Genomic DNA, 23,673 nt, shown 5'->3' with positions numbered 1-23,673 from the left:
GAGAATTCTACTCAGCAGTCTTCACCAAGTTGCAATTAGTGGAAACTGAGAGTTAGTAGTGCCAGATGAAATGATCTAAGCATGTGTATATGGAATTCTGATTTCAGGCCAGACATCTGCTGAGAAACTCAAGTAATTTTCATGTTTGTTAAACTTCATGTTTGTTAAATAAAAACAAAGATGGTTAGTCAATAGCTTTTTTTTCCCCTTTGACATTGGTATGACTTTACTAACAGAACAAGAAATGCAGAGGTTTGTTTTGATATAGAGGACTTTGAGTACAATACATTTTCTGATCAAACTTCATGCTGTTTTAAAAGGATACTATTTAATTAAATATAGTTGTCCTTTTTTTTTGCTAACCATTGTTTGTACATTTTTTTGTCACATTCAAAACACATTTGACACATTTTCTGTCTTTAAAATTAACATTACTGTTCCTGGTTTTGGGGTTTTTTTCCCCCTTTTGTGTGTCTGCCAACATTACTGGTAATAGTGATTTAGTTTGCTCTTGCAGAACAAGTAGAAGGAGAACAAAACATTAGTTTCTTTGGATTTCAAAAATATTAGTTTATTATTACACATTGACCTAGTAGTGAATTTTAAGTATACATTACACAAATTGTATTTATATTGTAATACAGAGGATTTCTTTCTGTCTCACTTTAATCTCTACTTTCCCCTCCGCTGCACCCTTCCTCCCCTCTCCCCCGTCCCAAAAATCAGAAAACAATTTTTAGGTTGGATAAAATATTGGGCCTGAAGTACAGTATTTAAGTCTCCTGTATATCAGTGGAATTCAGTTTTGAATAGATTAATTTATAGGCTTTTCTGTGGTGCTCAGCACCATAGTATCTGAGTACATCACAAATTAATATTAATGGCTTTATGCACACAACACCCTTGTGAGGGAGAGAAATAATTCTGTTTTGCAGATGGAACAGCTGAGGCATGGAGAGATTGAATGACTTTCCCAAGGTTACACAAGAAGTTTGTGGGAGAACCAGCAATAGAACCCATATCTTCTGAGTCCTACTCATGTCATTCCTTCCCACAGTATCATCCTTAATCTTTTCTTGAAGAGTCAGAGAGTCATTTCTTCAACAGATGAAGTTACAGAGAGCCATAGCATTCATCACAATATGATATCTAGATATTACTTTGCTATTGGCAGTGTGATGTTACATTATGATGACATATTACTATCTTCACTTGATTGAAACATCACAGAGGAACAATAACATTTTCTACTTGTCATAATGTTCTTTTCTTATAAATAGACTAGTGGAGTCCATTACTGATTTGGGCTGAGGTTTTGGTACCTGATGCTCATTTTAATGCTTAGCACTAACTGGAATTCTCCAGAAAAACTCTTTCAACTTGAGAGTTCAAAAAGTAAAGGATAAAAGACACCAAAGTAATATACTTTAGACAGTTTTTATGAAGATGAGATCCTTGAAAATGGTGACTGTCCCATTTATGGGGGGAATGTACAGGTAAGGGGAAAAATTCCCCTTTCTCACTCAGTAAGTCACCTTCCATTCTGGAAGGTATTGCTCCAAAGTACTAACCAGTAAAAACAAAGGAGTTCCCCAGATTCGGACCATGTGTAGCATGCTGCATCAGGCATACCTCTCAACATCCTAGCCACTTAAATGCCTGACGTTGTGGTATATTAACAGCTTTAATTTTTTAAAAAAGCATTTACCAAATGATGTGTTTTTTCCTTTTTGTTTTTCCACCTTTTTTCCTTCAGTTTTTTTTCTAAATTCCAACTTGAAGTGTCCATTTAATTTTTGTTTCTATCCTCATTGCTTTCCTATTTTTCTATGATTGTTTTCCCTTAAGTCTCTTCCCTACTATCTTTTTCTTTCAGCAATTTGTTTTTATTAGCCTTTTTACAGTACACATACCATGGTGATGGGGGCAGTATAAAATCCTGAACAGAATGTTTTTTTTCCTTTACTTGTCTGCTCTGCTAAATTCTTCCTGCTCATGTGCTCTAGTTTTGTCCACAGTAGATAAAGAGCATTCTAGCTTAAACCTCTCCTTAAAATTGGGTTCAGTCAAATGGGCTTCAAATATGTGAAAGATATATACACATCTGTCTGAAGTGACTATACAACTTCTCATTTAACTTATTTATAAAACAGAAGAACCTGACAGCTTTCTAGGGTAGGAATATTAGGCCTTCGTCAATACTAAGAGCCGTCAAATGCATGGAAATATAAATACCAGTCTGTAAAGGTATAAAGGTGAGATTTGAACTCATGTCCTGGAGCTCCCAGCTCTGTACACTTTCCCAGGGCTACAAGGTATTTGAATGGGAAGGCTTTGTCTCTCTTGTGTGGCTGCAGAACATTGCTTACTTTTCTGGTGCAGTGAAACAGGCAGCCTTACTGAGTCAAAATAAGAATGACCTGCAAAATCTGATACACTTCAGAGGTCTGAACCTCAGCTGCCATTGTGCTGCTGCTACTTCACAGATTGACTAAACCCTGCTTCTTCAAGTCATACAATCGTCACCACCCAAGGGCAGGTCAAAGGTAAACAGAATAGATTAGCAGGTTTAGTTCTTGGGAGGGAGGAGCAGCCACGGCACAGAATAATTCTGCTTGGCTGTGTGCAAGGCAGAGCAGGGGAAACCACAGAAATGTAGCTCCTCTTTAAAAAAAAAAATAAAATAAAATAAAACAAAAATAATGCACAACTCCATGGAAACTCCAAGTGTTTTGAGATATGACTCCAGGTGTTCCTTTTTGTCTTTTAAATCTCAGTTGGATTCCTTTTTCTTAGTAGGAGCTATATCTTATGGATTCGCTTCATACAAATTTAGCCTCGAGAAGTGAGAGCCATGATTATGGATGCCATAACGATACTGTAACAAATGTACTGGCTCAAACACATGTTTTAAAGAGCTTACAGTCAATGAAATTTTGAGATGCTTCCACACCATCTGCTGGGATTAGAAAATCTCAGGATTGTGGATACTGTTGGCAGAGTACCAGGAAAAAAGAATCCCTTTGATCAGAATTGTGAATTCACCTACCATCAAAGGGCCCTCTGAATTATCTCTTGAGTCCTGAAGAAGAGGAAGTATCAGGCCCACAGAATTATTGGCCATTAGTTTGAAAGTGCTCTTAGGGCTGGGGTGAGGAGTTTAGAGAAGAGGGACAGAAGGTGCTTGTGCTTTACAAGACTGTTGCGGCTCTCTCCTGGCTGGAGTTATGAGAATTGATTCCTGTTAGAAGTCTTTCCCTCCAAATCAGGAAGAATATTGAGGATCTGGACCCCGGTTTTGTCTGTAGAAGCCAGGCACTTAATTTAAGAAACGTTTCTACAACCACCAGATGGTTTAGGACCAGGTCCCTCACAAAGAACAGTAGGCCAATTAAGTACAAAAAAAGCTTGTCGGGTCTGAACACAGTGGGGGTGGTGGAGGGGAAGTATCCTTAATTTGTCGTTTTTCTTCCCATGGCAAGGAGCTTTCCCACATCGTTTGTGGTAACCTGCTGAAAAGCTAAGTGACAGAAGGAATTGCAGGAGGCTCGGTGTTGCTCAGCAGACCACATGAGGAGTATTTGCCACACAGGAAGCTGTGCTGGGGTACGATAAGAGAGGGAGAGCTACAGTAGAATCTCAGAGTTACGAACACCTGAGGATTGGGGCTCAGGAGGGGTGCAGGGTGTGGCAGGGGGCGCAGGGCAGGGTATTGGGGTGTGGGGTGAAGGAGGGATTTGGGGTGCCTTTAAAGAAATTTAACACCTGGTGTCAGACTTTTTTTATCCCTAATGATCTCAATATCAGAATAGTGCAGACTGTTCAGATTCCTATACTATTATTAAACATCATTGAAATCTTGTGCAGAAGCTACGGTTTAAAGGACATTTTAAGTTTAATGGAATATTTTTCTTTCTGTTCTTTAATAATGCTTCTCCTTCAGTAAAGGCTGAAATATTTTCCAGCTAATTCAATGAATTCAAAATGACTGCTATATCTTATTATCAGTGGGAATGAGGCCACAGACTGCCCTTAGTAAAGATGGCCACTGTCTCAGTTGACTTGCTCCTCAGTGTTCCGGTCCACCTCCGGAGAGAGGCTGCCATCTCCCAGCAAAACCCACACAGTCACCCACCCTCACTCCTACTTTAAAAAAAAAAAAAACCAACATGAACTTGAATGGCAAAGCTGTGGGTCATATTTAGTTTAGGATAAATTACTTTCTAAGGATGGATATTGTCCCAGTTGCCCCCAAAATAAGTAATATAAACCCAGGAAAATTCAGATGCATGGTTAAAGTTAAAAGAAATCCAAAATGGTAAGTTATGGAAATATATGTTTAGGGCACCCAAATAATCTTAACTTTGTAGAGATTTGGAAACTTGTTGCACGGTAATTATGATAAGTTAACACTTGAGTGTTCTCAAAGTATTGGGCAACTATGGGACAAGATATAATACTAGAAAATACCTTTTATCGAGAAATCACTGACAAGCACCTAAAGATTAAAAAAAATTATATACATGGTAATTAAAAGAACTGGGTGCTACTCACCTCAGTCCCTGGAAAAATCATGGAGCAGGTCCTCAAAGAATCAATCCTGAAGCACTTGCATGAGAGGAAAGTGATCAGGAACAGCCAGCATGGATTCACCAAGGGAAGGTCATGCCTGACTAATCTAATCGCCTTTTATGATGAGATTACTGGTTCTGTGGATGAAGGGAAAGCAGTGGATGTATTTTTTCTTGACTTTAGCAAAGCTTTTGACACGGTCTCCCATAGTATTCTTGTCAGCAAGTTAAGGAAGTATGGGCTGGATGAATGCACTATAAGGTGGGTAGAAAGCTGGCTAGATTGTCGGGCTCAACGGGTAGTGATCAATGGCTCCATGTCTAGTTGGCAGCCGGTATCAAGTGGAGTGCCCCAAGGGTCGGTCCTGGGGCCGGTTTTATTCAATATCTTCATAAATGATCTGGAGGATGGTGTGGATTGCACTCTCAGCAAATTTGCGGATGATACTAAACTGGGAGGAATGGTAGATACGCTGGAGGGGAGGGATAGGATACAGAAGGACCTAGACCAATTGGAAGATTGGGCCAAAAGGAATCTGATGAGGTTCAATAAGGATAAGTGCAGGGTCCTGCACTTAGGACGGAAGAACCCAATGCACAGCTACAGACTAGGGACCGAATGGCTAGGCAGCAGTTCTGCGGAAAAGGACCTAGGGGTGACAGTGGACGAGAAGCTGGATATGAGTCAGCAGTGTGCCCTTGTTGCCAAGAAGGCCAATGGCATTTTGGGATGTATAAGTAGGGGCATAGCGAGCAGATCGAGGGACGTGATCGTTCCCCTCTGTTCGACATTGGTGAGGCCTCATCTGGAGTACTGTGTCCAGTTTTGGGCCCCACACTTCAAGAAGGATGTGGATAAATTGGAGAGAGTCCAGCGAAGGGCAACAAAAATGATTAGGGGACTGGAACACATGAGTTATGAGGAGAGGCTGAGGGAGCTGGGATTGTTTAGCCTGCAGAAGAGAAGAATGAGGGGGGATTTGATAGCTGCTTTCAACTACCTGAAAGGGGGTTCCAAAGAGGATGGCTCTAGACTGTTCTCAATGGTAGCAGATGACAGAACGAGGAGTAATGGTCTCAAGTTGCAGTGGGGGAGGTTTAGATTGGATATTAGGAAAAACTTTTTCACTAAGAGGGTGGTGAAACACTGGAATGAGTTACCTAGGGAGGTGGTAGAATCTCCTTCCTTAGAGGTTTTTAAGGTCAGGCTTGACAAAGCCCTGGCTGGGATGATTTAACTGGGAATTGGTCCTGCTTTGAGCAGGGGGTTGGACTAGATGACCTTCTGGGGTCCCTTCCAACCCTGATATTCTATGATTCTATGAAAATGCCAGGAACATTCTAGATTTAACACTGAATAACTATGGCAACTCCTTGAATATAGTCTATTTACTCTTGGAATGACGGATTCTACCTTGGCTGGGGAGAGGAAAACTGACAGTTATGGAGGTATGAACATAAGAACTGCCATACTTGGTCAGACCAAAGGTCCATCTAGCCCAGTATCCTGTCATCCGAAAGTGGCCGATGCCCAGTGCCCCAGAGAGAATGAACAGAACAACTAATAGTCAAGTGATCCATCCCCTGTCGCCCATTCCCAGCTTCTGGCAAACAGAGGCTAGGGACACCATGCCTGCCCATCCTGGCTAATAACCATTGATGGACCTATCCTCCACGAACTTATCTAGTTCTTTTTTGAACCCTGTTAGTCTTAGCCTTCACAACATCCTCTGGCAAGGTGTTCATAGAATATCAGGGTTGGAAGGGACCTCAGGAGGTCATCTAGTCCAACCCCCTGTTCAAAGCAGGACCAATCCCCAAATTTTGCCCCAGATCCCTAAATGGCCCCCTCAAGGATTGAGCTCAGAACCCTGAGTTTAGCAGGCCAATGCTCAAACCACTGAGATATCCCTCCCGCGTTGACTGTGTTGTGTGAGGAAATATTTCCTTTGTTTTAAACTTGCTGCCTATGAATTTCATTTGGTAACCCCTAGTTCTTGTGTTATAAGAAGGCATAAATAACACTTCCTTATTTACTTTCTCCACACCAGTCATGATTTTATAGACCTCAATCATATCCCCTTTGAGTTGTCTTTTCCAAGCTGAAAAGTCCCAGTTTTATTAATCTGTCCTCATATGGCAGCCTTTTCATACCCCAATCATTTTTGTTGCCCTTTTCTGAACCTTTTCCAATTCCAATATATCTTTTTTGAGATGTGCAACCGCATCTGCACACAGTGTTCAAGATGTGGGTGTACCATGGTTTTATATAGAGGCAATATGATATTTTCTGTCTTATTATCTATCTCTTTCTTTATGATTCCCAACATTCTGTTCGCTTTTTTGCCTGTCGCTGCACATTGAGTGGATGTTTTCAGAGAACTGTCCACAATAACTCCAAGGTCTTTCTTGAGTGGTAACTGCTAATTTAGACCCTATATTTTATATGTAAAGTTGGGGTTATGTTTTCCAATTTGCATTACTTTGCATTTATTAACACTGAATTTTGTCTGCCATTTTGTTGCCCAATCACCCAGTTTTTGAGATCCTTTAGTAGCTCTTTGCAGTCTGCTTGGGACTTAACTATCTTGAGTACTTTTGTATCATCTGCGAATTTTGCCACCTCATGATGTTTCATTTTATATTTTTCTTGAATAGGACTGGATTTTGATACATTTTACAAATCATGAATAGTATCTTACTCCATGATAATTCCCATCTATGGCATTTGATGAGGAATTATTCAGCAAGTCTCACTGATGGAATTTATGATTCAGTAATCTGTCAGTCAGTGTAAGAAATGGTAGTAGAATCTGGCCCTTTATTTCAATTCTTAAAGACTCTTGATGTATATGAGCCTTTCACTAGTGCCAGCTACTGCAGATAACTTCTGTTATTCCTTACACCCAAGGGCAAATCAGTTTCTGATAGGGGAACATTAGGGTAGTGAGGGAAATTACTTCTCAGCCAAGAAAGCAGTAGGAACTCTTTTCAACTTCTGGTAGCAGACTATCCATCTACCTACCCATAAACATTTTCTGCCTGAAGACTCACCCTGTTTATGCAGTTGGTTCCCTAGCAAAATGACTCTGAGAATTTTTAGTTACCTTTTGAGAACAGTCTCTCCATCTGCAGTTAGGGTGCTCTATTTTGGCATATAATTTCGTAGTGTACTGTTCAGAGCTCTCCCTGTGAGCTATGAACTTGCATAGCCAAGTCCCTTGCTGGCATACAGTGCCCTCTGCTAGCTGCCTGCTGTGCAGGAAGAGCCTGATCTCTGGGGCCCCCCTTTTCCTAGATTACGTCCAGTGCCACCAGCTAGGGCGTCAGGAAGAGGCTGAAAGATTTCCTCTTTCCCTGATAGCTTCCAAAGCTGCTAGTCAGAGCAGGGGAGGCACTGCAAGGTTCTCCCTTCTTTCTCTCTGTCATTCCCAACTCCATCTCCAGCCTCTGCAAGCGTGGCTGGCGTCGGTCTACATTCCCAACAGACATGACCTAGATTGGGTTGCTGGATCGCATCCAGTCATCCCTAGATTGGTGGTTGGACTCCAGGTCGGTGTTGGAGAGAGTTCCCTTTGCAGCCCGGTCCCTGTCGCTGATTCTGGTCTCTGATGCAGGGCCACTGGTTGCGCGAGAACCTGGCCCTCCATAGGAATGTTAGGGAGTTCAGAGCAGTTCTTCTGGCTTGCCAGGCTTTCTTGCCCCACCTGAGCGGCAAGGTAGTGCAGGTCCTGATGGACAATACTACTGCAATGTATTACATCAACAAGTAGGGCGGAGCTAGTTCGTCAGCCCTTTGCCAAGAAGCTCTCCGCCTTTGAGATTTTTGTGTGCAGCATGCTATTCATCTGGTAGCCACACACCTGTCTGGGACCAGAAACGTATTAGCAGATCACCTCAACAGGACCTTCTTGTCTCACTGTGAGTGGTCGCTGCATCCAGAGGCAGTCAGTACGATTTTCCAGAGGTGAGGGACTCCTCAGGTGGACCTGTTCGTGTCCAAGCAGAACGGAAAATGCCATGTGTTCTGTTTGATCCAGGGAATGGATAGGGGCTCCCTGTCAGATGCCTTTTTCATCCCATGTTCAGGGGCTCTGATGTACACCTTCCTGACAGTGCCATTGATTCAGAGAGTCCTCGTGAAGATCAAACAGGACAGGGCGAAGGTTATCCTAATAGCCCCCACATGGCCTCGCCAACGCTGGTTTTGCATGCTGCTGGACCTTTTGGTAGCTGCCCCTCTAGCTGAATCTGCTGTCCCAGAACCACAGCAGCCTTCTGCACCTGAACCTGTCGATGCTACACCTGACAGCATGGCTAAACAAGAACGAACGAGAATGCTCAGCCCGGGTTCAGCAGGTCTTGTTAGGAAGCAGGAAATCCTCCACCAGAGTGACTTACTTGGCCAAATGGAAAAGGTTCACGTGCTGGGCCTCAGAGTGGCATATCCAGGCCGAGCAGGCCTTGCTGCAGGAGATTCTGGATTATCTTCTGCACCTCAAACTCCAAGGTTTGTCCCTGTCGTCGATCAAGGTCCACGTGGCCGCTATTTTGGCTTTCCACCCTCTGTTTCAAGGCAGGTCGCTCTTCACTCACAACATGACGGCCCAGTTTTTGAAAGGTCTGGAGTGTGTCTATCCGCATGTCCAGGATCCCTTCCCTACCTGGCACCTGAATCTTGTGCTGTCGAGACTCATGGGGCCTCCCTTTGAGTCTCTGGCTTCCTGCTTCTCTCCTGGAAGGTTTCATTCCTGGTAGTGATAACATCAGCCCGCAGGGTGTTCGAGTTCAAGGCACTTACTTCAGAACCGCCCAATACAGTATTCTAGAAGGATAAGGTCCAGCTGTGACCACATCCAGCATTTCTGCCCAAGATAGTTTCCCAGTTTCATACTGGCTACGACATATACTTGCCTGTCTTCTTTCTAAAGCCTCATACATCAGATGAGGAATGCAGGCTGCATGCCCTGGACATCAGGAGAGCTCTGGCCTTGTACAGAGATTGGACAAAGCCGTTCCGTAAGTCGATGCTGTTGTTCGTTGCAGTGGCAGACAGAATGAAGGGTCGCTCAGTGTCTGCTCAAAGGATTTTGTCCTGGATCATGGTTTGCATCCACTACTGCTATGACCTGGCAAATGTGCCCCTGCTGGCGTCATCAGTGGCCTTCCTGGCACAAATTCCAATCAAAGAGATTTGATTGTAGGGCCGCTAGCTGATAGTCTGTCCACATGTTCGCATCTCATTATGCTTACCCAGCAGGCTTGAGATGATACTGTCTTGGCAGAGCAGTGCTGCAAGCTACATGACCGTGAACTCCGAGCTCACCTTCATGGACACTGCTTCTGTGTCACCTAGAATGAAATCGACATGAGCAAGCACTCGAAGAAGAAAAAACGGTTAGCTACCTTTTTGTAACTGTTCTTTGAGGTGTGTTGCTTATGTCCATTCCATTACCTGCCCTCCTACTCCTCTTTCAGACTCGCCGACAAGAAGGAACTGAGAGGGTTTAGGGCCGGCGGCGCCTGATATACTGACACATGTGTGCAGCACTCGGGGGGCACCACTGCCAACCCTACGGATACCACTAAGGCAAAAATCTCCGAAGACCATGCATGTGGGCGTGCGCACACCTAGAATGGAATGGACATGAGCACCACATCTCAAAGAACAACAGTTACAAAAAGATAGGTTAACCAGTTTTTCCAGCATAAATATATTTCCCCTGAGTGAATTTTATTTTTGTATGGTTTAGGAAGGCAAATATCTGTGTTTTATGATATAGTATGGAAATAGTTTATTCTTGATATCTGTGTAATGAAATGGTAGCAAGTACTCAGCCCCTGGGCTGGATCTGTCCCACACATATTTATGTGGCCTGCATAACTAACTTAGATTCTGCAAAGTCTAAGCTTTTATTTTTAAACAAGTCAACTTCTAGTCCCCTCAAAGTTGTGAAGTTACTCTTTCAAACATGAACTGTGTGTAAATCAATGCAATGAAGTCTTTCTGAGCCTGCACTGAACATGACACAATACCTGAGTCTTATGAAACACCCCTTCCCTCGCATAAATCTCACCCCTGCTTCCCCCATTAATCTCAATGGGTGTTAATGCTAAAGTCTAACAACATGTTAAATATCAGCATTAACTATTTAACTATTGATCAGCTTAGCAGATGGAAGGGGGAGGGGAGTGGGAGTGAAGCCCATGGTTATGGGACCTGGAAGTTTCTTCAGAGAAGGAAATGCAGAGAGGGAAGAAAGGAGATGACATGCAAGAGGAGCGTAATAAAGGGCAGAAGTAATGGTGATTGTGAAATTGAGCCTGGGCGCCCCATCATCTCAGGCATTGGCACCCTGACAGCAGGATTGTCTGGCTATGTAGACTCCCTCCTCAGGCCCTACGCTACCAGCACTCCCAGCTACCTTCGAGACACCACTGACTTCCTGAGGAAACTTCAATCCATCGGTGATCTTCCTGATAACACCATCCTGGCTACTATGGATGTAGAAGCCCTCTACACCAACATTCCACACAAAGATGGACTACAAGCCGTCAAGAACACTATCCCCGATAATGTCACGGCTAACCTGGTGGCTGAACTTTGTGACTTTGTCCTTACCCATAACTATTTCACATTTGGGGACAATGTATACCTTCAGATCAGCGGCACTGCTATGGGTACCCGCATGGCCCCACAGTATGCCAACATTTTTATGGCTGATTTAGAACAACGCTTCCTCAGCTCTCGTCCCCTAAAGCCCCTACTCTACTTGCGCTATATTGATGACATCTTCATCATCTGGACCCATGGAAAAGAAGCCCTTGAGGAATTCCACCATGATTTCAACAATTTCCATCCCACCACCAACCTCAGCCTGGTCCAGTCCACACAAGAGATCCACTTCCTGGACACTACAGTGCTAATAAACAATGGCCACATAAACACCACCCTATACCGTAAACCTACTGACCGCTATTCCTACCTGCATGCCTCCAGCTTTCACCCTGACCACACCACACGATCCATCGTCTACAGCCAAGCTCTGCGATACAACCGCATTTGCTCCAACCCCTCAGACAGAGACAAACACCTACAAGATCTCTGTCAAGCTTTCTTACAACTACAATACCCACCTGCAGAAGTAAAGAAACAGATTGATAGAGCCAGAAGAGTTCCCAGAAGTTACCTACTACAGGACAGGCCTAACAAAGAAAATAACAGAACGCCACTAGCCGTCACCTTCAGCCCCCAACTAAAACCCCTCCAACGCATTATTAAGGATCTACAACCTATCCTAAAGGATGACCCAACACTCTCACAAGTCTTGGGAGACAGGCCAGTCCTTGCCTACAGACAGCCCCGCAACCTGAAGCAAATACTCACCAACAACCACATACCACACAACAGAACCACTAACCCAGGAACTTATCCTTGCAACAAAGCCCGTTGCCAATTGTGCCCACATATCTATTCAGGGGACACCATCACAGGGCCTAATAACATCAGCCACACTATCAGAGGCTCGTTCACCTGCACATCCACCAATGTGATCTATGCCATCATGTGCCAGCAATGCCCCTCTGCCATGTACATTGGTCAAACTGGACAGTCTCTACGTAAAAGAATAAATGGACACAAATCAGATGTCAAGAATTATAACATTCATAAACCAGTCGGAGAACACTTCAATCTCTCTGGTCACGCAATCACAGACATGAAGGTCGCTATCTTAAAACAAAAAAACTTCAAATCCAGACTCCAGCGAGAAACTGCTGAATTGGAATTCATTTGCAAATTGGATACTATTAATTTAGGCTTAAATAGAGACTGGGAGTGGCTAAGTCATTATGCAAGGTAGCCTGTTTCCTCTTGTTTTTTCCTACCCCCCCCCCCCCCAGATGTTCTGGTTTAACTTGGATTTAAACCTGGAGAATGGTCAGTTTAGATGAGCTATTACCAGCAGGAGAGTGAGTTTGTGTGTGTATGGGGGTGGGGGGGATGTGAGAAAACCTTGATCTATGCAGGAAATAGCCCGACTTGATTATGTAAAGAGTTGTCACTTTGGATGGGCTAGCACCAGCAGGAGAGTGAATTTGTGTGGGGGGGTGGAGGGTGAGAAAACCTGGATTTGTGCTGGAAATGGCCCACCTGTTGATCACTTTAGATAAGCTATTACCAGCAGGACAGTGGGGTGGGAGGAGGTATTGTTTCATGATTTCTGTGTGTATATAAAGTCTGCTGCAGTTTCCACGGTAAACATCTGATGAAGTGAGCTGTAGCTCACGAAAGCTCATGCTCAAATAAATCGGTTAGTCTCTAAGGTGCCACAAGTCCTCCTTTTCTTTTTCCACTGTTACTGAATATAACAGTAAGGTACTAAACAAATCATGGAAAATTTAGTTAAAACTTAGACTCTTGATCTTTATGCAAATTTGTCATTTATATCAACATGAATTTAATTTGATTGAGGATAGCATATAGTCATAAATTTATACCACAGACCATGAATATAAAACAATTTAGCCCGTTCTAGAGTATGATTCTGACACCCCTCTCTGTAAAGTCATTAGTTATTCCCTGCTTCCTTACTTGGAATCATGATTTTCAGCAAGAAGGCCTCTCCGTTTATCCTCTTTTAGGTTCAAACCTCTGCAGATAGTACTGTGCAGAAGGGAGTATCTCTGTGCTTTCTATTTACTGTCATTTTCTAGTGATCAACTTTAATCTGCATACCTGATCAGACCCTTGGTTAGGCATATCTTTTCCACCTGAAGCCTGAACCTAATTCTTCATACCTTCTCTTTATGCCCCCAGAGCTCTGTTTCCTGTTTATGCTTTTATTTTGCTCAACTAGGGAAAAGCGGTCAAGCTTATATCAGACTTAGCTACCATGTGCTAGCTAAATCCAACCTAAACTTGACCTTTTTTATAGCATAAATGCAGTATAATGACCTGTAGCACAATTTAAACGTTTTAGTTATAGTCTAGGCTCCTGCTAAGCTAAAATGGAGCTGAGGTATTATCATGTACTTATAGTAAGAAAAAGGTCAAGTTTAGATTGAGTTTAGCTAACATGTATTAACTAAGCCCTGCCTAAACGTGAGCACTTCTTCTAGTCAAGACTAAGCCTTTGAATACTCTCCATGGTCATAGTTTCTGTGAGGAACTTTTAAAATGTTTGTTTCTCTCCAGGATAGCTCTCAGTCTTGCTTTAGTCAGGAGGAGGGGTCTCATAGTTCCAGGGTGAGCTGTGTTTTGGACCCATTAGTTCTTCTTGAGTGCGTCCCTCTAGTGATAGGTTTCATTACCTTTACACCTCTCTGGGTAGAACCACATAATCCTGCCACTCTTGGATTGGATCTCTGTACAACGGCCCCCTGTTTATCAAATGTGATAACACAATGGGCACACTGCTTGTTGCACCTGTAAGCCCTTTTCCTCAAAGAGCCTGTGACAACCATTTGTTTAAAGTGACTCAAAAACAGCTTCTATAAAACAAAATATTATTTATTCACCCAGAGGTGCAAAGCAAGCAGAGAAAAGCGTAAAACAACAAAAGGCCTATATTCATCTGGGTCTTAGCTAAAATGTATTCTTTCCTTGCAAGTTTTGGGTAAGTTCAACTCAGTCCAGACTACCCTACTCCTGATCTGGGAGATACAGACAGAGTGTACTGCCTTCTTTTAATGTCTCTTTGCCCTGGTCTACACTAGGACTTTAGGTCGAATTTAGCAGCGTTAAATCGATGTAAACCTGCACCCATCCACACAATGAAGCCCTTTATTTCGACTTAAAGGGCTCTTAAAATCGATTTCCTTACTCCACCCCTGACAAGTGGATTAGCGCTTAAATCGGCCTTGCCGGCTCGAATTTGGGGTACTGTGGACACAATTAGACGGTATTGGCCTCCGGGAGCTATCCCAGAGTGCTCCATTGTAACTGCTCTGGACAGCACTCTCAACTCAGATTCATGATTGTTTGCCGTTGCTCTGACGCAGGGAGGGACGACTGACGACACTGCTTACAGGGTTGGCTTACAGGGAGTTAAAATCAACAAAGGGGGTGGCTTTACATCAAGGAATATTTCAGGCAGGACTTCACGGAGGGTTCCAATAAGAAATGGTGCACCTAAGTTATTGTTCTTATTGGAACAAGGAGGTTAGTCTGGCCTCTGATTGATACATGGCTAGATTTACCTTGCTGCACCTTCTCTGTGAGTGACTGCAGTGTGACCTAGAGGAATGAGTCCCCTAGATGGTGGTGGGGGGAAGGGGTGCAAATGAGTACAAAACAAATCTGATCTATTTCTTGTTTTGATACACTCCATCTATCTTTTACATCTTTGGCTGGCAGCAGACGGTGCAGAAGGACTGCATGCCATCCACATCTCATAGCTGCTCGGCAGAAGATGATGCAATAGGACTGCTAGCAATCCATATCACCTGCCTGCTCACCATAAGATGGTTCAGTAGGACTGACTGCTGGACTAAAAAGAATGACCTGATCAAGTCGCTCCAAATTTAGTCCTTGTGCCCATGTCTGCCCAGGCACTCCTGATCGACCTCACACAGGTGACCAGGAGCACCTCGGACATGACGATGACGGCTACCAGTCCTATTGCACCGTCTGCTGCCGCAATGGGTTGCTGCTGCTGTGTAGCAATGCAGTACCGCGTCTGCCAGCACCCAGGAGACATACGGTGACAGTGAGTTGAGCGGGCTCCATGCTTGCTGTAGTATGGCGTCTGCACAGGTAACTCAGGAAAAAAGGCGCGAAACGATTGTCTGCCCTTGCTTTCACGGAGGGAGGGAGGGAAGGGGGCCTGACGATATGTACCCAGCACCACCCGCGACAATGTTTTAGCCCCATCAGGCATTGGGATCTCAACCCAGAATTCCAATGGGCAGCAGAGACTGCGGGAACTGTGGGATAGCTACCCACAGTGCAACGCTCCGGAAGTCGACTCTAGTCTCGGTAGAAGCACTCCGCCGAGTTAATGCACTTACAGCATTTTCTGTGGGGACACTCACACTCGAATATATAAAACCGATTTCTAAAAAACCGACTTCTATAAATTCGACCTAATTTTGTAGTATAGACATACCCTTTGAGACTCTTCTCCAGCTGCTGCTTCTTCCTGTTCTTACTCCCCTTTCCTCTATAGGTTTAGTATACCCTTTGATCCTAGGCTTGGGCCTGAGAAGAAGGAAGGTTGCTAGCATGGGAGCCACGTGGGCATTCCCCAATTAAGTTCCCCCATTGTTTCCTTAAGGACCCTTGGTATTATTTCTGGTGTTACCTTATCTCTTTCATTGTTTCATTTCCCATTTGTTCCCCCCATCCCCCAACAGCCTCCTTTGATTTAATTCCATGTTGTCAAGCGAGATAATATCAAGCAGGTATACTGAGGTGCATATAATATTGATTTTAAAAAAAACCCACTTTCCTCTTTCTCCACAAGGCGTTACAACCATCAAAAAAAGATGATGATGGGGAGCATCCAGCCAGCAAAGAGAAAAGGGAGGGGTAAAAAGAGAAGGGAGGTGGAGATCCAGCTAACAAGGGGCAGTAAGGAAAGGAGGAGTTCATCTTCTGAAAAGGCTGAGAACTAAATAGAAATTTGGAGGGTGGGAGAAGGAAGTCATTTTGATTTTTCTGCAGGAGGGGCCTGCTGCTAAAAAATTTCTTGGTGTCTGATCCAACTGTTATATTTTGATGACAAAATTTGCATCCAAGAGGAAAGGATGCAAGCTTTCAGCAATCTGAATATTAAAGATGACACTTGTTGCTGCCATTGCTCTCTGAAAATCTAGAAACAGCTTTACATCCAATAAATTCCTGAGAGTGAAGACAGCTTTGGCAGTTTGGACAGACATCTTTATCCAAGGATGCAGATATAGCCCTTGTAGATTCTTTAAAATGATTCCTGTGCAAATAAGTAACTGCTTCTGCCCAAATTATCTTAAGCCAGCTAATTTTTATCTGGATCTTTACCTGCTCAACACATTGAGATAGCAAGAAAACTCCTCTGTCAGGATTTGAGAAAAAAATATATAATATAGATAATTGCTTATTATTAAACTTGTGTTAAAACTATATAGTGTTCATTCAGAAACCCTTTGTTGTCAGTGTGTCTTGGAGTAATGCATATGTATACGGGATAGAGATAACAATACCATGTAAAACTAAACACTGTAAGTTAGTTGTGTAAACTGAATAACGTGAAGTGTAAGTGCTGGTATATGTTGTAGAGAACATTGGATAGAAAATATTTCTGACATGCAAAGAATTAGGGTTGTCAAGCAATTAAAAAAATTAATCCCAATTAATTGCACTGTAAAACAATAATAAAATACTATTTAAATATTTTTGCATTTTTCTACATTTTCAAATACACCTCTACCCTGATATAATGCAACCCGATATAACGCGGGTTCACATACAATGCGGTAAAGCTCCGATACGCTGCTCTGAGCAGTGTGTTAACGGTGCTGGACTGGGCCAGGGCCGAGGGGTTGGATAAGGGGCAGAGGGTCTCGGGAGTGGTCATGGGCTCCCCCCCCAGGGTCTGGGAGGCAGGAGCTGGGGGGGGGGGCACTTCTGGAGGCCTGCAGTCCCAGAGTGGCCCGAGGGATTAGCGGGGGGGGGGGGTGGGGGGCTGGGAGCTGGGAGCATCCTGCTCCGCTTCCCTCGCTCCAGCCACAGCCGTGTCACTTGGGGGAAGGGATAGCCCTTGCAGGACCTTCCCCCCCCAACCCCAGCGACACGGCTGGGGCTGGAGCAAGGAAAGCGGAGCAGGCTGGGGCTGCATCGCTCCGCTTCCCGCCGCTGGTGAGTGTGGAGGGTGTCCTTTCCCCAACCTCCCCGCACTCTCCGGCGGCAGGAAGCGGAGCGCTGTGGCTGGGAGGTGGTGGAGTGGAGCGGGCTGGGGCCTCGTTGCTCTGCTTCCCGCCGCTGCCGGTGAGCCCCTGTCAGGGGGCGGGGTGTGTGGATAAGGGTCAGAGCAGTCAGGGAGCAGGGGGGTTGGGTAGGGGTGGGGTCCTGGGGGTGATTAGGGACGGGGGTCTCTGGAGGGGGCGGTCAGGGAACAAGGAACGGGGGGGGGGCCAAAGCAAGCTTGATATAACGCGGTCTCACCTATAAAGCAGTGAGATTTTTTGTCTCCCGAGGACCACGTTATGTCGGGGTAGAGGTGTATGTTGATTTTAATTACAACACAGAATACAAAGTGTACAGTGCTCATTTTATATTTATTTTTGATTACGAGTATTTGCACTGTAAAAAACAAAAGAAATAGTATTTTTCAATTCACCTAATACAAGTACTGTAATGCTATCTCTTTATCATGAAAGTTGAACCCACAAATGTAGAATTATGTACAAAAAAACCTGCATTCAAAAATAAAACAATGTAAAATTTTAGAGCCTGCCAGTCCACTCAGTCCTACTTATTGTTCAGCCCGTCGCTCAGACAAATAAGTTTGTTTTCATTTGCAGGAGATAATGCTGCCTGCTTCTTGCTTACAATGAGAAACTGAGAACAAGCGTTCGCATGGCACTTTTGTGCATATGTCCCTTCATGCTTCAGCCACCATTCCAGAGGACATGTGTCCATGCTGATGACGGGTTCTGCTCAGTAATGATCCAAAGCAGTGTGGATCGATGCATGTTCATTTTCATTATCTGAGTCAGATGCCAGTAACAGAAGGTTGATTTTCTTTTTTGGTGGTTCGGGTTCTGTAGTTTCCGCATCGGAGTGTTGGTCTTTTAAGACTTCTGAAAGCATGCTCCACACCTTGTCCATCTCAGATTTTGGAAGGAACTTCAGATTCTTAAACCTTGGGTCGAATGCTGTAGCTATCTTTAGAAATCTCACATTGGTAGCACCTTTGCATTTTGTCAAATCTACAGTGAAAGTGTTCTTAAAATGAATAACATATGCTGGGTCATCTGAGACTGCTATAACATGAAATATATGGCAGAATGAGGGTAAAATAGAGCAGGAGACATACAGTCCTCCCACATGGAGTTCAGTTGCAAATTTAATTATCGCATTATTTTTTTAACAAGTGTCATCAGAATGGAAGCATGTTCTCTGGAATGGTGGCCGAAGCACAAAGGTGCATACGGATATTTTGCATATCTGCCATGTTAAATACCTTGCAATACTGGCTACAAAAGTGCCATGCAACTCTGTTCTCACTTTCTGGTGGCATTGTAAATAAGAAGAGAGCAGCATTATCTCCTGTAAATGTAAAATGGCTGAACAAGAAGTAGGACTGAGTGGACTTGTAGGCTCTGAAGTTTACATTGTTTTGGTTTTGAGTGCAGTTATGTAACACAAAAAATCTAAATTGGTAAGCTGCACTTTCACGAGAAAGAAATTGCTCTACTGTACTTGTATGAGGTGAATTGAAAAATACTATTTCTTTTATCATTTTTACAGTGCAAATATTTGTAATAAAATAATATACAGTTTGATTCAATTATAACATAGAATACAATATATATGAAAATGTAGAAAAACATCCAAAATATTTAATAAATTTAAATTGGTATTCTATTGTTTAACAGCGCAATTAAAACTGCGATTAATCATGATTACTTTTTTAAGTTAATTGCGTGTGTTAACTGCAGTTAATTGACAGCCCTAATTTTTATCTGATCAACAGAGTAAAACTTCGAGCTTTTGAAATACTTAATATGTCTGTACTCTGACTATCCCTGGAGTCAGTGGGACAAATTAATCTCTTCATGTAAATTATCACCAGGGTTGAATTTGGCTCGCTGACTGCTGAATTCACTGGGGTCTCATCTGAATATGTGGAAGTTAATATTTAGGAAATGCTTGTTTTCTCGGGTAACACTTGGTGAGTATAACATTGTAAACATATTTTTCAAGTGTATTACACACCAGTTTTTATTTAATTCATGTCCTAAATCATCTGAAAATCTCTAAGCAATAAGAGGAAGCTGTAGTTAATTAAACCACAGATGGCAAGGACTATTGTGGTGCTGACCTCTGTGAAGACTGCAAAATCTACTTAGTCTTTTTTGGTGAAATACTGCAGCTGAAATGAGTTCTTATTGTTACAAAAAAAATGTCCTTCATGCATTAAAGCATTGTGTTGCAACATTGTGATTTGAGGAAGGTACTTTCTACGTCCACATTTCAGGTGCTTATAATATATAGCAGCGTTTCCCAAACTTTTTTGGCCACGGAACACCTGGTATATATTTACTGAACATTTACAATATTATTTTGTAGTTGTTTGGTTTTCAAATAAAAAATTGCGTTATTTATGCTCAAATATATTTTATTGTATTTTATAAAACAAAGCAAAAATACAAATTTAAAATAACTTGAACAATTTCTAACTGGAAAGCACATATAAAGTAGTACAAAAATCAAGTGCAAGACCCTTTTTTTTTTTATTACGATTCTTTCATGGAACACCTATTCACATTCCGCAGAACACCAGAACACGATTCTTTCATGGAACACAGTTTGGGAAACGCTGATATATAGAATACATTTTAGCTTTGGCTGTTTTTCCATTACTGAGACCATGGGATTGTCCCTCCTCCTTGGTCAGACAGGAAGAATTGACAGTAATTGGAGAATTTTAAAGCCCTCAAAGCGGAGCTCAAATTGGGCAGTGATGTGGATATATACTACTCCTCCATTTACTCTGAGCTGCCATCTTGAGCTCCAGAGTTCCAGTTTTCATTTTAAAACAAAATCAGTCTGTAGCCATTACAGTTGTGAAGAAAAGCTTGAAAATGTGAAAAAGCCCGTTTATTTCAATGAGGTGTTAATTCAGATGTCATAAGAATGGCCATTCTGGGTCCGACAGATGGTTCAACTAGCCCAGTATCCTGTGTTCTGACAAATGCAAACTTCTTAATGAAAATCTCTGTTTAGACAATGTCACTGTTTTGTGTGTGGGAGGAAAAATTTAACAAAAGTTTTGACTATCTTTAATCTACTGTACATGACATCTTATTTTGGTGCCACAAGTATCTGTCAGTTAGGTGAGTATCACCACTTCCACCTCACATCCTTTCTCCGGCTTCTCAAATCAAGAAGGAAAGAAGCAGGGCATCTGAGACCCACTGGGAAGTCAAGCTCAAGGGCCCTGCATTATATTCTGAACAATCTGAAGAATCACATTTTGGTATCTCAGGTGGACAGAATTTGGTTTGTGGGTGGAGCTTGGAAGAATATTGCTGTTTTGTGGGCTCTCCCCACAATTTGATCATTTGTCTCTTTGGGTCACCTTCAAGTTCCTAAGTTTGAGTCAAAAGATATATGAAGTAGAACAAGTAATCTGTAGCTGCCTGTCAACTATCTTGGATGCCTTGTTATGTATTTGGAGACTGAAAATGCTTTCTTGGACAAAGAAACTGTTTGTTTCTTGTGCTGTCTGTCTCAGCACTCAAACATACTCTGTGGTCCTGCAGTCTTACTCTGCCTGACCTTTCCACTCCCGCTATTGGGAGAAGCAGGAGGGGGCCTGGTTAAAATGGAATTATGGAAGTATAGCTCGCAATTCCAGCCTGCTCCACCACATTATAAGAAAGGAAATACTATGGCATAGGTATACTCGTGTTCTCAGAAGAACTTTGGAACATTTGCTTAAGATCTTTTAGGAAAATGGACTCCCTTGCATTGTTCAAAAATTCCAGGAAAGTCCTAAAAGCTTTGCAGTGTGTCATCACACAATGGGTCAGAATCTGAATCCAAGCGGCAAACAGATAAGTCAAATAATTTTTGCTCAGGTAGGAAGAAAACCACTCCACTAGAGCTGTGTCCACATCTTGGTGGGATGGAGATGGAAACAGCAAATGAGTTCTGTAAAGCCTTACATGACCTGGGAATTCTTCATTCAGCCTTCATCCACAGGTTGGTTATGGCCATGCTACTTTATGCAGCTGTCTTCTGGAAGGAGAGTAAGTATGGGAATACTACTTCTCCATTCCCATCCTTCCTTTCTATGGCTCTGGGGCACATTCTCTTGCCAGTATTTAGTCTAGTCCTCCCCTTGTGTGAGATGCTGCTACTGTATTAAGAATGCAGAGATTTTGCTATAGTCATCTCAGAAGGGCAAATTATAATCCCATTTATATGATGATTTGCTTTTTGTGACAGTGGCAAGCCAGCACAGACATCCACTCAGAGGAATCTTGAGTTCCAGGACTGAGGGAAGACTAATCTTGGATTGGGAGGTAACAAGACTAACACATTTTCTTTCAGAACAGAAGAACTCAAACTGTGGAAATTGGCAGAGAAGAACTATAGAGGGCATGAGTATTCTACAGTTTGACTGGTCGTCAGTCTAGCTAAGAAGGAAGTAAGAATCCAGGATCTGTGCTGTCTTGACCCAATCATAGGAAGTACCTTTATAGGGTAAATGGGATTATATTTTTTTCTTTAGGAAAGTACACCGCTAAGAAGTAAAACTAGATAATTCCAGATCAACATCACCGTCTGCAATGCCATCTTAAAAAGGAATTGAGGAAGTGCAGGTCTGATGGCCTTCCTCTTGTGCTCTCTACCAGCCTTTCTTGTAGGGTGCAATGAAGCACTAATGTGTTTAGCTCCAAAACACATTATTACATTTGAATGTATGACCAAGTGAATGCAAAAAAATCAGGAAATTCAAAGGTAAGGTGGACTACAAAAAACATAATTCAGCCACTTGGCATATACATTTAACTTAATATATAGACATACAACACATGCATAAGGGGGTAGAGTTATGGTGGTTGTGGAAACCATTACTTTGAATTTCCTGACATACTGAGCTTAAATTCTATTATTAGAATTTCTCCTTGACATAGTGATTTTTATTGATCATTATTTTAATTGTGTGTATAATAATTGAAAGTTCATAGCTAGAAGTAGAAGCTTTATTTTACAGTGGTTACCGAGAGTGTATTAAACATTCCAACATGTCAATGCTGTTAGAGAATAACTTTCTATATTAAATGCTTATAGGACTGGATGCAGGTCAGTCTTTATTAAAGGGTGACAAATCTGAATGAACTTGTTCAAATGTACTCTTTTCTGTTTAAAAAAGTATCTTTTCATGTGATTATTTTATATAAATACAAGAAGGCAATAACAGAAAGTATGTACTGTCAAAACCCTAGTTTTCAAAGTATTTTTCTCAAGGTATACTTTATTTTTGTAGATTAATACATTTGGAGATATTTTGGGTGATCTCTTAAAGGACAAGTGTTTTTTTTATACAGGTTTCACATATGGTCTTTTATTTTGCTGCTGTGACCTCATGTTGAATGAATTGGAGACATATAATAAAATGTCAAGTGGAGTAAGCTGTATGTGCGGGCAGAGGTATAAGAGTTGAAGCCTATGCAGTACTGTGGGTGGGAGACAGATTTTCAGTTTTCCAAGTCTGTGTCATCTTTTGGTCTCTAATTAGATTCTTCACACATCCCTACTCCCATTCTAAGGATAAAAAGTTAAAAGACAGGAAGGAAGCAGAAAGGTATAGGTGAAGGAAAACACTTTTAAATGGTAACAAGCAGACACTAAAAGGCAATGGGCAGTTATTATTAAAATATTTTATAACCTATGTGCTGAGGATCTCTCTAATTATTTTCTCTCTCTATGGGGGCCTCTTCACACAACTACATGTACCTTCTGTCCACCGTTTCCAAGATCTGCCAATGTACTTCTCAAAGAGCCACCAACTATGGCTTTTGTTCCTCCCAGTTACTCTAGGGCTCCTGCCACTGATTTCAAATTCAGGAGTAGTAATTGTGCTTTGAAAGAGAGAGAGAAAAATATCAGAGCCCACAGGTGAATTGACAGGTTGTAGTAGATCCCATGACTGAATAAACCATGTTTCTAAGTACAGGAAAAAAATGTTAATTTGTGTCCAGATCTGCCCCTTTATGAGGACAGTGCCACCAAAAATGGATTTATTTAATTTTCTAGATACTTTCTGATTAACTCAAAGATGTACATTGTAAAGAGAATTTATTTTAAAATAAAATCTTTGCTAATGACAGTTTGGACCAAAACTGAAATATGTCTTATTTCAATCAAGACCGTTTACCAGGTTCTGTG

At 42.4% G+C, this 23,673-nt stretch overlaps 1 protein-coding gene across 4 annotated transcripts in view; it reads left to right on the top strand.

Annotated features, from left to right (window-relative positions):
- JMJD1C (jumonji domain containing 1C) overlaps positions 1–23,673 on the top strand; it is a 306,723-nt gene that overhangs the window by 205,671 nt on the left and 77,379 nt on the right. The gene's annotated exons all lie outside the window — the stretch shown is intronic.

Source organism: Lepidochelys kempii, chromosome 7 (genome assembly GCF_965140265.1).
Source record: "Lepidochelys kempii isolate rLepKem1 chromosome 7, rLepKem1.hap2, whole genome shotgun sequence".
In the NCBI taxonomy this organism is placed as follows: Eukaryota; Metazoa; Chordata; order Testudines; family Cheloniidae; genus Lepidochelys; species Lepidochelys kempii.
This window is presented reverse-complemented; position numbering and strand designations above follow the sequence as displayed.